At 40.2% G+C, this 12,269-nt stretch overlaps 1 long non-coding RNA gene across 1 annotated transcript; it reads right to left on the bottom strand.

The window, feature by feature from the left end:
• Window positions 1-6,860: 6,860 nt before the first annotated feature.
• Window positions 6,861-9,118, bottom strand: LOC141573653 (uncharacterized). Its single transcript, XR_012499625.1, has 2 exons — window positions 7,996-9,118; window positions 6,861-7,103 (listed from the first exon to the last, which is right to left on the bottom strand). It is a non-coding gene; the product is annotated as an uncharacterized LOC141573653 (long non-coding RNA).
• Between the last annotated feature and the right edge of the window lie 3,151 nt (window positions 9,119-12,269).

Genomic DNA, 12,269 nt, shown 5'->3' with positions numbered 1-12,269 from the left:
AGAGAGGCCTCATGGGAAGGGACCATGGCATAATACTCACTAGCTATAAAAGCTTAAAAAGTTATTAATCTAAGCCTCATTCTTTAAATGAGAACACCAATATCTACCTTGGGGTGGGTATAGCTCAGTGGTAGAGTGCATGCTTAGCATGCACGAGGTCCTGAGATCAATCCCCAGTACCTCCAGTAAAATATATATGTATATCTACTTTGGTAGTGTCGACGGAGCAAAACAATACAGGAGTACTACACCTGTTTGCAGAAGGAGCAAACCCAATACGAGCTGGGTAAATGAGCCCTGAAAGTTGCCAGGTCAGCTGCACTGCTATTTTGGGCAGGTACTTTCTCATTAACAAGTAGCTACTTGTGAGAATAAGAAAAGCAACTAATATTTTTTGAGAATGTATTGCATGCAAGGCACAGTGCTCAGTATTTCTCATAAATTCTTAATTTAATGACCACCACAGCTGCATGGGATAAGTAAAACTTCCTCCGTTTCAAGGGCAGCTCGTGCAGATCTGATCAGTCAGCTTTCCCATATAATACAATTGCATTCAGTCCTTTAATCACAATTACTTGTCATCACAGGTCTATTCTACTGGCTTGTAGAAGGATTATTGCTGAACTGTGGCAGGACTGTATGTAACATGTGGGCTCCAAAGAACAAAGTCCTGGATGAAATCCCCCATACAAGCTTTCTCTAGATGAGAAATGCAGGTTATAAAGATGTTTACCAGGAACTATTGTGGCATGACCTAGGGCTGTCAGGAGACCCAGACTCAACGGGAAAGCTATGGTACCATGAGCTTTGCCCGAGATATTTTTACCTCTCTGGACTTTAGTTCCTCTGATGCTAAAATGGAAAACATTCCATCTATAAACTAGTTAAATTTCTCACTAAATGGTGCTCCGGTATTTGACAGAAGTACTACACCAGCTTTATAGACAGCATCAGAAAGTTTTCTCCTTGTGAAGGAGCTCAGTGGTGTGTGTTTATCAACTAATACCTGTTCCATGAGGGGGTTTCTATTGAAATTAATAAGCCTTTTTGCTATTGCTGCAAATTACATTAGCAGGAGGGTATCAGTCAAGTGACTGAAAGTTGTGAGTGTTTGCAAAATGCTGTGTCTTAGTGATACTTGTGCTGTGTGTGGTGATGCCTGCCCCATCAATATCAAGGAAAGGGACTCTTAGTCCACTCATGATTCCCTGATTACCTCATCCTGGTGTTAATCTCAGCCAGGTGCTTCTTACTCCCTACTGGAGGATTCACCTGTCTTACTAGGCTAAACACTCAAGGTCACTGAGACGCTTAAATCTAGCTATATGCCAGAAAGCTTAGCATTGAAAATGAAATAAATGCACAAAACCAAATACATCTCCACAACTATCTTGGGGCAATTTTTGTGTGGGAAGAATGCCTATCTCTTTCTAAGGATAGTATTTTCTCTCCAGGAAACCGCTGTATTCTCTGATGCCTAAAAAAAAAAAAAAAAAAAAAACGCAAACAAACTAGGGCTTATACCAAATAACACTCTCATTGCATCTGGCTATATAACCAGAACATGAGTTCACCTGAGTTGTTGGGCTTCTAGCACGGTGCCTGGGAAAACCATGAAGAGAATTTGCTCTCCTCCTTTTTGCAATCTCATTTCACTTTCCCATCCAGAATTTTTCTAGGTATGAAATGTTCTAGACTTAATTTGAACACAAGGCTCTTAACTTTAAAATCTGGGTCTCTTCATTAAAAGTACAGATCAATGAAAATGGAAAAACACAAACTTTCCAAAAGAAAAAAAAAGGGGGTTACTGTGGAGGAAAATGATTATAGTATACTAAAGAAGAATCAGTATCTGAGGAAAGTCTCGGTGTTTGGGTTTTTGTGCATTTGTTACCACTTTCTAACAAATGATGGGAAATTTGAGCAATAGTCCAGCCAAAAAAAGAAGCCAGTGGGGAAAGAGACAGAGACCAGAGAAACACACAGCAATAACAGGGCAAGATCCCCGTGGACGTGGTGACATCAGCAGCACAATGGAGAGAGGTTAGACTCAGAGAAAGGAGTGGAGGGTCTCTCCTTAAGACAAGAAGAAAGAAGGACATAAAGAGCAACAACAAAGAGAAAATTGAATGTGAAGGGAAGTTGAGAGAGGCACTTCATATTGACATATAACAGGGTGTTCTGCCAAGATTTCCCATGGGGTCCCAAGAAACACAAGGCCAAGGAACATTAGAAACAGCCAGAATAGGTCAGCAAAGGAATTCCTGTAGTTTCCACTGAAATTTTACCAAGGACTCTTGCATACATGAGCTCCTGAGGAAGCAGCTGAAGTTCTATGAGAAACGTTAAGAGAAAATTGCAACAAGCAACGCAACTATGTAAGGCTGGAAAGTACGTGTGCTCTAAAACTTCCTTATTTCTTCTTAGAACCTCCTCCGTTCCAAAACTGCTCATCATAAAACCTGGAAAAAAAGAGTCAAAAGTGCTTCCCAGCTCAAGAACTATCCATGAGTCTCAAAGGTCATATGTGAGTACATGATGCATTTTACTGTGCAAGAACTTTTAGAAAGTTTACTACTAAAGAGTTGGAATTCTTAAATCTCCAGAGTTGCAGACCCCAAAGTCTATAACAGATCCATGGCATTCCTTTTGCCCTCTGATTTTTATTAAAAGTTTTATTGAGAGATAATTCACATAATATACAATTCAGTGGTTTTTAGAATATTCAGAGCTGTACAACCATCACTGCAATCAATTTTACAACATTTTCATCATTAGAAGCAACTCTCCATTTTCCTCCAGTACTAACCTCCCTCTGGTCCTAGGCAAGCCAGTAGTCTGCATTCTGTCTCTGTAGATTTATCTATTCTTGATACTTCATCTAAATGAAATTTTTTTAATGGAATAATGTTTTCAGGATTTATCCAGGTTGCAGCATACATGAGTACTTCTTCCTTTCTATTACCAAATAATATTTTTTATTGTACAGATACACCACATTTTCTTTATCCATGCATCCAGTTGACTGACATTTAAATTGTTTCCACTTTTTGGTTATTATGAATATTGCTGCTATGGACATTCATGTACAAGTTTTTGTGCAGACATAAGTTTTCCACTCTCTTGGGTATATACCCAGGAATGAAGTTACTCTAAGCTTTTTTTTTTTTTTTTTGAAAGTGCCAAACTTTCAAACTGCCAAAGCAGCTTAAAACATTTTACATTTTCATCAGCAATGTATGAAGGTTCCATTTTCTCTACATTCTTGTCAATACTTGGATTTGCATTTCTCTGATAATGACATTGAACATAATTTCATGTGTTTATTGGCTATTTGCATATCTTCTTGGGGAAATGTCTATTCAAATCCTTTACTTATTTTTAATTGGGTTATTTGTCTTTTCATTAAGTTGTAGAAATTCTTTATATATTCTAGAACAAATACCTTATCAGGCATGTGATTTACAACTATTTTTTTCCCATTCTATATACTGTCTTTTTACTTTTTTGAGGGTGTCTTTTATCATACAAAAGTTTTCAGTTTTGATTAAGTCCATTTTATCTCTGTTTTCATTGGTTGCTTGTGTGTTTGTTGTCATATCTAAGAAACCATTGCCTAATCCAAGGTCATGAAGATTTATGCCTATGTTTTTATTCTAAGGTATTTATGGTTTTACTTCTTACATTTAGGTCTTTGATTCATTTTGAAGTAACTTTAGTATGTGGTGTAAGGTGGGGGTTTAAATTCATTCAATTGCATGTGGATATCGAGTTGTCCAAGCACTATTTATAGAAAAGACTACTCTTTCCCTATTGAATTGCAATGTGAAAATCCACTGATTGTAAGAAGAGTTTATTTCTGGGCTCTCAATTTTATTCCATTGACGCATGTTTATCCTCATACCAGTATCACACTGTCTTAATTATTGTAGATTTGCAGTAAGTTTTGAAATCAGGAAGTGTGATTCCTCAAAGTTTGTTCTTCTTTTTTAAGGTTGTTTGGCTAGTCGGAATTCCTTGAGTGCCACATGAATTTTAGGACCAGTTTGTCAATTTCTGCAAAGAAGCCAGCAGAAATTCTGACGGGATTGCATTAAATCTGTAGATTAATTTGAGAGTATTGCCATCTTGACAATACTTCATGTTCCTGTCCATGAACATGGTTTATCTTTCTACTTATTTAGGCCTTCTTTAATTTCTCTTGACAGTGTAACTTTCGGAATATAAGACTTGCACTTATTTTGTTAAGTTTACTCCCAATCATTTTATCATTTTTAATACTGTTATGAATGAAATCATTTTTCTTGATTTCATTTTCCAATTTTTCATTGCTAGCGTATAAAAATACAATTGATTTTTGTATATTGAATGTGTAGCCTGCAACCTTGCTGACCTTGCTTATTAGTTCTAGTAGTTTTTAAGTGTATTGCATAGGGTTTTCTATATATAACAGAGATATTTTTATTTCTTCCTTTCCAATGTGGATGGCTTTTGTTTCATTTTGCTGCCTAATTGCCCCGGCAGTACACTGGTGATCAGAAGCTACAAAACCAAATGTCCTTGTCTTGTTCCTGAGCTGAGGGGAATGGGCTCTGATTTTTGCTTTCACTCCTGTCAACCTCTCATTTAGACATCCATCAGTGGATAAATAAAGTAGGGACTGGAATAGTATAGTAATTTTTCCTTGTTATTTAAAATTCTCTAAAATGATGGTGAAAAGTGTAAACTGGTATAAGCCCTACTATTACTGGTTTAATAAAAATCTGTCTTACAAATGCACATTCCCTTTGTCCTAGCAATTCCACTACTCGGACTACATCCTACAGCTCGTATCTCCCTCTTATGAAAAATGATGCATATACACTTTATTCAATGCAGCATTGTCTGTAACATCCCCAACAACAGGGGATGGACTAAATGAAGCACAGGACATTCGAACAGTAAAATTCTGTGTAGTTGAAAAAAAGAATGTGGACTTTTTTATATATTGATATGGAAATAGCTCCAAAATACATTAAATGAAAAAAAAAAGATGCAAAAGATGATATGCTACTTTGTATTTTAAAATTTCATTAAAAGAGTTGCTTGTATGTGCCTAAAGTCTTTGGAAGAATACATTAGAAAATAGTAACACTGGTTGCTTATGGGAGGGCAGGATATTGGAGGACTAAAGTAGGAAAAAGACATTCAATTGTAAACCTTTGTATCCTTTTTCAGTTTGAACCGTGTAAATATGTTACCTACGCAGAAAACTAAGTTTAAAAAATGAAGAATAAAATCAAACATCATAAAAGCCAGCAAAGAGTTAATAGCAAGTAACAGAACAGTCTGTAAAGGATTGGGGAAAAGTAGTGCGTGGTGGTATCAAGAGTCTTGACGTTATCAGAGTCTAGGTTCTTTCTCTGAGTTTACTGCTGACTGGGAACTTGGAGACATAAGTTGCTAACTTTTCTGGACTCAGGTTCTTTGCCTGAAAATTCAGAGGTCAGACTAGTTTACAGCCTACACAACTAATAGAGTCAGCATTTTCTGAGGCCAACCCTATGCTAAGTCCTTTACATGCATTTGAATCTCACAGCCACTCTACAAAAATAAACTATTCCATCAAGAAATTAGAAACATTATCTAGCGATTCTACTTCTGGGTTTATATCCAAAACAACTGAAAGCAGGGTACAATGGGCTGAATGACACCCCCACAAAATCCAGATGGTGAAGTCCTAACCCCCAATAACTCAGTCTGTATTTGGATATAGAATCTTTAACAAGATAATTAAGTTAAAATATGATCATTACCGTGGGTCATTAGGAAATGTGGACACTCATACACAGAGGAAGGTATTCCCATCCAGGTCTGAATCCAGAGGCCAACCCAGAGGTACAATTTTTCCATCCTAACACTAAGTTGTTTTTCATTTTAAATCAGGAAGAAACTTTTTTTTTAATTCTTTTTTTCCCTATTACTTCCAAACTCAGATTGTTTTCAGATGATTTTGTTTTCCAAACATGATTTTTGTTTGATTACCTGCTCTGGAGGTATAAGCTTTCTTCAGGAGGCTACTTGAGTTGCTCCCATTCCTTGTCTCTCTTTCCAGTCTCTGTATTCCTGACCTGTACTACAGCCTCTCATTTCGGGATCCAAAAAAAAGCAAGAATGAAATGGAACTTTTCCAAAATTCCCAGTGGCTACAGTGACAGATGCCAAGATAGCTTCCTCCTTCCATGCCAAAGACTACGATCTCTTGGAGTTAAATGCATTAGTACTTCTCCCAATTGCCTCAGTATCCAAAAGCTGTTCAGCCAGAGCTTTGGTCTCTGAAAAGCTGAAACTAGTACTGTCCCAGGGGTAAGACTGCAGAGTCCTGTTCTCCCTGTGTGCCAGGCTGCAAACAGGTTGGGGCTGGTGGGAAAATCAGAACATCCTATGACAAAGAGGAGGGGCCCAGAGGCGGTCACAAGCAACAAGAGGAGCGGCCATGGTGTCTCACGTGCTATGGAGTGAAAGTGAAAGAACGCAGAGGGGCCGAGGGGAGAGAAGCAAAATTCTAGGAAATGATACTGAGTTCTTTAGAACGCTTAGCTCTCAAGAATATAAGTCTCATCAATGGCAGAGTGATTTTTTAAATGGCTTTTTTCCTTAAATGTTACAGACAAATAAGAAAACTTTCAACTTTGGGACTATCAGGTTAACTCTCCAAATCTTTCCGTGTTGGGGAAGAACAAACGCCAAATAATTGTGCAGCCAGAGATATTTTATAGAAAGTAAAAGCACATTTCCTGGGCCTAGCTGCCCAAATATTCTCACGATAAGTCAAATTCTGTTACATAAGGCTCCAAGAAATTGTTCAGATTCGATGGTGGTACTGAAATTCTGTTATATTTAATACTGCTTTGAATAAGTAGGCTATTAACTAGGGTTAAGATTTTTTTTTTTTAAGTAGAATGAATAGCCATGGCTATTGTAGTCTCTTTCCTTGCAGAATGCAACCTGCTCTAGATAGTCTGGCCGCACCACACTTCCTTCTATGTAGGTACGTGACCACATCATTTTTCAGTGAGCTGAACACGTCTGCAAGCACAAGCTGAAACACAGCTTGATCTGACCTAGGAAGAAAAATGGAGACACATACATTTAACATGTAGCTCAGCTCAAAACCCCTCCCAGAGTCTTTATCCTCAGCGCTTAAGAGAACACATCTCCATGGCAGCTAGGAAGTAGGCTGGCTGACGCCACACGACTGAACTTTGGAATGGTCAGGTAAATAATCCAAGGTATCACACAGCTAGGTAAGAGTGGAGCAAGGTTTGCTTTGCTCAAATCCTGAATTTTCCTCCCATGACCATTTGGAGTGGAGTGTGTACATGGGACAACTCCTACACACCACTCCCAATTTCTCTCCACCCCCCTCCTACTTCCTTCCTCTATGTGCCTTTCCCATTCAGCACAGGTTTTGACCAGCTTCCAAACAGATGGAACTGGTCAGCCTCATCTTTGGCACCACCAGCTGCCCTCTTCTATCCCTGGATTCCTGCTCTGAGAGTTCTCTGGCCCCTGAGGAAACCCGGGCCAGCTGACATGCAGAACCCAGGGGTTAACGTATGTGGGGCCACTGCAGCCAGTGAACAACAGTGGACAGGAGCTAATGAAAACCTCCCGTAGTCCCCTGGGCACACGGTTGTGACACATTTCAGAGGCTCCAAAAACATCCGATGGTATAAACACCGCTTGTTCCTCGCCGTGACCACTGCAGGGGCTTTCCCTCCTTCCTCCTAGTTTCATCCCTTTATTGAGACCAACTGACACACAAGCCTCTCACACACAAGCCTCTATTTCAGGCTCTGAGTTCAGAGTCAGTAGGTAGCAGACATGTGGGCCAAAGCACGGGAGAGCTCAGCAGCAGGGCAGGCGGCGGTGCGATCCGCCCTGCCCCTCGGGCCGCGTGAGTCAGCAGACCCAGTGGTGCTTGAGGTGTTCCTGGAAGAATGCATGACTCACCTGCGGGTGTCAGCCAGCCTCCTCTTCTCAGTCACCCTAGTGCTGGCACAAGGAACCCACCAATGGAATGGCTCAGGTGGCAGGGAAGGAGGCTATGCATTGGGTCCAGAATACAGGCACCCTCTTACCCTTGACCTACCCATCGCCACAGCTGAATGCCCAACCCGTCAATAGCAGAGACAGATGTCAATCCCTATAGCCTCTTCAAGGATACCAGCCAGCGCCCTGGTGGAAGATTAATTATTAACAGACCACTTCCACCCTGGAGGGAAGGAGGAGATAGCACTCTGCGTACTGGAATTCACGCTTAACTGCGCCAAATAAGAGTTTGCCTTCCCTGCACATAATACCCCTGCAAGCACATGATCCAAGGACATAAGAATGCCAGCACAACGCTGCTGCAAACCAAGGGACTGATTTATGTCAAAGGAGGTGCAACAGTGAGTGTATGACCAAGGAATCTACCAGTTTGATCACAAACCTCATTGTTCAAAATCAGCCACTTAACTGAATGGTGGGATGGCCTGTTAAAGGCTCAGTTAAAGCACCAGCACGAGAAAAACAACCTGCTTTTCCAGTAACACCTTGATTCAGGCCCCACCCCTGAAATTTCTACAGGGAGACTTCTTGTTTCCTTTCAGTGGGCAGTGGTGTCGGGATCTGGGTACTAGGTATGCACATTATTATTTGGTATGATTTCTTCTTGGCCCTTTCATCAGTCAGTCAATCAGAGGTAGGAAATACATGAATGTGCGTGTACCTATACATACAGATACATACAAATATGCATACACCCCTACATTAGAAATACACAGATGTGTTCATCTGCACATGAACATACATAGACACATGCATGTTCATATTTTAGAAATCATGAATTGACACCAACATGGCCAACTGCAGTCCATCCCCAGAGAGTTCTTTTTGCTTTCTCTCATTTGCTCAGTCCTACAGTACATCTGAAAGAGTGTCAAGATGGCTTTCTGCATACTATGTATGTTTCTCATTTTAAGAGTGATGAAATTTCGCCCCCAAGCTCCCCAGTAGAATGACACTACTGTCTTATTTGCCAGCAAAGTAGCACATATCTATGCCAGAACCAATCTCTGGCAAAAGGCATGGGACCATGACAACTGGCTTAGCCCAATCATCCTCCTCACCACCTCCACCCCAGGCACTGGGGTCAGGGCCTCCCCTCAAGTCGCATGGGGAAGGTGACATACCCAAGAGAATAGGGCTTCTAGTAGGAAGAAGGAAGGACAGCTACATAGCACGGATATCAGAGCGGCAACCAGATGTATCTGCTACATTAACGTACAATCCATAGAGTGGATTGTGCAACATAAATCCTCTGAAATTATACGAAAAATTTTCTTTGTGCATCACATGCATAATTTTCCAGGGAGAGGATCCTCAGTAATCATCACTTCTCAGAGGGCTCATGGATTCAAGAAAATTTTAGAACCATTTTCATTTCAAACTAGCACAATCTTCAATCTTAAATTTACGGAGTACAAGAATTTTCCAGGAACTAAAACCCTAATTCAGAATATACAACTGCTTTCCCAATTTCATTGATTACACCTCTGGCTCCTAGGGCAGGAATCAGAATACTGCATGGCCTTTGTCAAAATATAAATATTTCTCTCAATTTGAGTCCTCCTTGAGCTTGTACCTAGAGCCTGACTTTTCTGGCTTCTAGGGCAATTAAGGGGCACTAAATCCTTGGCAAAATAGCCAAGCTGCTGTTAAACTCTCATTCTTCTAAAGGAAAAGGGGGCCTACAGAAGAATGAAGGAAACAGAAGTGCAAACTGTCATGAAAGAGAAGAAAATCTATGGCTTAAAAGCCAAAGAACAAATGTCAAGGCAGCTTGTCAGTTTCAGTGTGTTTTCAGGATTTTATCCCATTCGCCCCAAATGCAGCACTCAGAGTCCTAGAAGTATTACCGCCATCTGGGACAGCTGTGGTAATAGAAAGATATCAACTTGTCCAGAGCTTTGATCTTCTAGGGTTCCTTCAAAAGTTCTATTTATCTATCTGAAAAGGCTTAATACAAAGGCATCTACTGCAGCCATTGTGGGGTAGGGAGGGGAATGGGGCTTTCAAAAGCATGTGCCCTTGGGTGTGGCTCTAAAATTTTTGCCAGGCAGACAACTGCTGTGCCGACGGGGATGAAATCATGGAATCTGGATTTTACTTAGCCACCCCGGCCAAAGGGTGACCCTACAAAATGATCATCCCAAGTGGGACGCTTTTGAGAGGGAAGGAAGAGACTGTTCGTGATTAAGTCATGGCAAGAGGTGTGAAGAGGGGCAGTCTCAGCCAAGGAGATGAATGGCACCCTGCTTGGTCAATACTTTATAATTCTCTCCTCTGCTTTGTTCTCTGTTATTCATCCAGCACTTTGCATGTACCTTACACTGTCTTAAATATCATGGAGAATATGAAAAAGTAATTAAAATAGTATACCACAACATACCATAACACACCATAACATGCAGTCCTTGCCCCTAAGGAGCCAGCTCTCTTCGCTCCAACACTACTCTGGCTGCCTTGAGCAATAGCCATTTTGGTAGCCTTGAAATCAAAATTAGCTGACGTTTACTCTGAGCTGAGGCATGAGGGCCATTTGCATGCTTTGGTTTTTAAATCTTTGGTTCAGAATATATCCAAGTGACTCACTGGACTATTTTGGTCTTGGGAGTCCAGCTGCATTCAGAAAGTCCTGCTGCAATCACACATACCGGGGTAGACAGAGGCCCTCCCAAGAAACCACTGAAACATCTGCCTGAAGTTAAGGAATCAAACAGATCTGATTGAGTACCCCTTGAAAATCTCTTGAACCCTGATCAGATTTTTACATTTTAAGTCATTTCCAAATCCTCTCCTGGGTCAATAATCATTTATGTACATTAACCCCCCCATTCTCTAAGTCCTCTTGACTGAAAAAACATTTCAAATCTAGGACTCGTGGTTTCTTGCTCTCTTTATCACTGGCCAGAATGAAAAATAAAAATACATTTTCAAAGATATCTTACCACTGAGGCTTAAAGAATAATAGATTATTTTTAAAAACAAATACCATAGATTTCCTGAGTTCACAAATAGAAAAGTTAGAAAACAAAGAAAGGTATAAAGAAAATTAAAATTACCCAAATAAATACCAACCACCCAGACAAAGCTAGTGTCAGTATTTTGGTTCATGACTTTGTAGATATTTTTGTAGACATATCTGTAACTGTGTATACAAACATAGATATAAAACGTTCTCATAAAATTAAGCCCATACTGTGTATACAATTTTAATACCGCTCCTATCCTTTAGCATTTTATTGTGAATATTTTCTGCAGATATTAATCACAGTTTTGCAAACTTTTTTTTTTAGTTGCAAAATATTCCATTCAAAGCACTACAAACACAGGTTGTGAAGATTTTGTCTATTTATTTGTAATTGTTAAGTGACCAATTGCATAGCTAGCATGCCTTAGTAGCATGTGTGAAATATGTTTGGCTCTTAAAAAAAAATGTTGAAGAACAGTATGCTACGTCACTCAGCTTTATACTCGGAATCAATCCACTTAGAACCACCCTAGATCTTTGAAATGGACAGAGATCAAAACCAGGTTTGCATCAGACTACTTTTCTCTAAAGGCTGATCAGAGAACAGAAGGACATGTTTTGCTTTGGAAGGGAAGATTTGCTGGATACTACTGCTTATGGAGAAACAGATAATAATTTTAAAATCATACGGAATTATTGATTTAAACATTTTTATGCTTTCTACTGTGCCAGGTAATGGCGACACAAAGGTGACTAAGCCGTGATCTTTAGTCTGAAGGACTTTACAGTCCATAGGGTGATACAGAGTCAAAGCTGACACTTGAATGCTTGAGCCTGCTGAGATCCAGCTGTGAAGAGTGGGCAAAACGAAGTTATAAGTCACTGAGGTGCAGAGCAGCATTTCAGGTACACTAAATGGATGTAGATTTCTATCCTCCTTTGATACTGTTTGATATATGTCCAATCAGTGTACCTGCCAGGATACTAATGAATGCAACCAATACTTTCATGATGCACAGGCCTCTGTGCTAGGTGCTGTGGGATCGGAGGTGAAAGAGACATGCCTCTGCCCTCAGCGAACTCCCATTTTAGTAGGGATTATAGACACACAGCGAATACTCATACTAGGAGTAACAGGAGTCTGAACAGGGAGCTCTGAGAGACCTTGGGCAGCTAACTCACCTGAGGGAGGGTGTGTCTCAAGGCCGGT

Source organism: Camelus bactrianus, chromosome 16, assembly GCF_048773025.1.
Source record: "Camelus bactrianus isolate YW-2024 breed Bactrian camel chromosome 16, ASM4877302v1, whole genome shotgun sequence".
NCBI classification, from domain to species: domain Eukaryota; kingdom Metazoa; phylum Chordata; class Mammalia; order Artiodactyla; family Camelidae; genus Camelus; species Camelus bactrianus.
The sequence above is the reverse complement of the archived record's forward strand: the minus strand, read 5'-3'. Positions and strand labels throughout refer to the sequence as shown.